We start from the raw sequence: 3403 nt of genomic DNA on the forward strand, positions 1-3403 counted from the left end.
TGGATGAGTAAAGCATCAAGATCTAAGATGGCACATATCGAAGCTCGAAAAACTACCAGTACTACCACCAAACCAACGACCCGCAGAGATGTTATCGTCAGCAAGCTTCAAATTTCCGAGATGGAACTAAAAAAAGCCCAGGAACAGAATGATCGGCTCCTTAGTGAACATGATGACCATGAAGAAGAGATGAAGAGTATCCTGAGCAAGTACCAAGCACTAAAGAGCGAGCTGGCTGACTACGACATTCAGTTGGAGGACATGAGAGGCCAGCGTGACCAGCTCCAGAGTACCGTGGACCAGCTCCAATACTGTCAGGAAATTCACACGGAGGCCTTACTTCGCATCAAAAACCTGGAGCATCAATTGGAGGAGGTGCATTTGAAATTGGACTCGAATTTAAATATTAGTGTAAGTGATCAATCAAGTATTAATAGACTTAGCATGTATGAAAGTTTAGAATGTGTAGAAAATATAGATATTTCACAAGTATCAAATATGGAAGACAAATCAAGTAATGAATGCAATAATATTTTAATCCAAGGCTCAAATAAAATAAAAAAATATATAAAAAATAATAAGCAAATAAGAAAATCTAAAAAAATGCTTAAAAACCATAAGCGAGCTCTTAGGGCTTGTTTTTCTAGGTCAAAAAATATCTCATTGACCCGTGATCTATTATTATGTCAAAACCAACTCGAAACCCAGTCTGGCGAGCTTTACGGCAAGTCAAATAGGATCAAGGATTTGGAAAAGTCTCTTAATGACATATCTACTAAGTACAGGCAATGTTGCAGCGAAAAGACAGGATTAGAAACATATATAAAACAATTAGACAGTGAGCTTCTTAACGCACAGCAAGAAACATGCGCACTAAATGATACTATAAGGAAGTTGGAACATGGACTATTACCTCCTCCAGATCTGTCAAACAACCAAAAAACAGATACCTACACGACTAAAACTTATAGGCAGGCCCAGAGTACTAACAATAAGGATACTACAGCCGGCAAACAAAACAAACTGTGTATCATATCAAGCTGTAAGAGATATCGGATACTAGAAAATCTGAAAAATATTCACGTTCTCGGAAAATACCAAAGGTGCCACTACATCACACCAAATGTCGGAATTAACATACTGCTAAAAAGTCTGAATGAAAAACTAAACGGTTACACCCAAAGTGATGCCTGCGTAATCTTAATTGGCGAAGCTGATTTCTACAAAAGTAATGACTACAACGCCACAATTAAAAATATCCGAGATATATTGCAACCAATCACGAACACAAACATTATAATAGCCGCGCCTACTAACATCTATGGGTCACTTCTATACAACCGAAGGGTAGAACTTTTTAACCATCTGCTATGTTAAGACATCCTAACTTACAAATATGCTACCTATCTAGATACATGGCTAAACCATGACCAGTTCTTATCTCGATCTGGAAAAGTTAACAATGATGGAGTGCAAAATATTCTTCAAAACATAGCAGATGAGATTGTAAAATTGCCGTCCGAGAACAGACCGCAGAAAAGTACCACAAAAAACTCTGACAGTGCAGTTTTTTTTCGAAAAAGTCCATCGCACAAACACAAAACTCGGACAACCCTGTCCTGACACGCGCACCAGTGATAGCCCCTAGCCCAGCCACCCCCACAATGAGAAATGATAACCACTTAATCAACATATGGCACCAGAATATAAATCGACTTGCGAACAAAACATACAAACTTGAATGCGAGCTCCAGATTAATAGACAGGTTGATGTGCTGTGCCTGACCGAACATTGGCTGCGAACAAATCAGGTAGCGTCAGTAAATATAATGAATTACAGCCTATGTGCATATTATTCAAGACCTACTCGCCACGGAGGGGGAGCCTGTATATATGTGAAGCCAAATATTCTAACCATGGAACGTACCGAAGTTAAGGACCTGTCGGTGGAGATGCAATTTGAGTCCTGCGCTGTCGAGTGCATCGGATTAGAACTTATCATTGTATGCATCTATAGACCTCCAAGTGGAGATACTTCATTATTTTTCTTAAAACTAGATGAATTACTTAATTTACAGGCAATTAAAAACTACAATGTCATAATAGTAGGAGACATAAACATAGATTTACTGGTTAAATGTAACAACACACAATGCCTAAATAATATACTTTGCCAATCTGGTTTCAAATCTGTAAGCAGGGTTCCTACTAGAATAACGAACACATCAAAAACATGTATCGACCACGTCTACATAAACATGCACAACCAGAATGTAAGAAACGTATCTACCTTAGATCTGCATCTATCTGACCACTTATGCATATGTTTGACTTTCCAAGTACAAAAAAGTAAATGTTCCACTAGGCATACCTTGAGACGAGTGGTAAGTGACTGTAATAAACGTAGCTTTACCTTAGGCCTGAATAACCACGACTGGGATAGCTTATTAAACAAGAGTGAGTGCCCTCACAAACAGATAGAATCGGTATTGCATGTTATTAAACATTATTTCGATATTCACTTTCCTGTAAAAAAACAGCAAATAAAATCTCATGTACAAGCGTGGGTAAATGAATCCACAAAGAAATTACGTAACGACATTCAAAATACAAAAAGTAAACTGCTGCAAAACCACAATGATAATGGGCTGCGTTCTGAGTTGTTGGCATATGAGTCTCAATATTGGTCAAAGCTGGCGGACGCACGGCGTTGCCATGTAAATAGCACTATTGAGAACGCTAGCGATAATATGTGCCGCACTATCTGGCGAGTAATATCGTCCGAGACCTGTAGTAACAATAAAAACAGGAGTGCGGCGCTCGACGTACTCATTAACGGGTCGGCCGGTACCTGTCGCGATACTCGAGCTGCGGCAGCCGCCGCGCGGCTTAATCACTACTACATCGATACAAATGTAAACAATAGACAACCGTGTAGTGACGTCGCTTTGGAATACTTGGTCAAACACTTAAAACAATTGCCTCCGAGATTCCAATTTACACATTTCACCCTACATGATATGATAAAGGTGTGCAAAAGTATTAAACGAAAGGACTCAAAAGATATAAACGATATGTCGACCCGCGTACTTGACTACCTTCCTCCAGTCGTTATATCTTTACTGTTAATGTTATTTAACCAATGTATTGATATAGGTAAATATCCTGACATTCTCAAACAAGTAAAAATTCAACCTGTATATAAACGTAAAGGTGACATGCACGAACCTAAAAATTACCGCCCAATCTCAATAATCCCAGTCATGTCAAAAGTATTTGAGAGTTTGTTGTGTAAAAAAATAATGTATCACATAAGCACAAACAACCTACTGAATTGTCACCAGTATGCATACCAACCTGGTCGATCGACGTCCGACGCGGCTCGTGATGTGGTCTCGCGGGT

This window comes from Cydia splendana, chromosome 18 (genome assembly GCF_910591565.1).
Source record: "Cydia splendana chromosome 18, ilCydSple1.2, whole genome shotgun sequence".
Taxonomy (NCBI): domain Eukaryota; kingdom Metazoa; phylum Arthropoda; class Insecta; order Lepidoptera; family Tortricidae; genus Cydia; species Cydia splendana.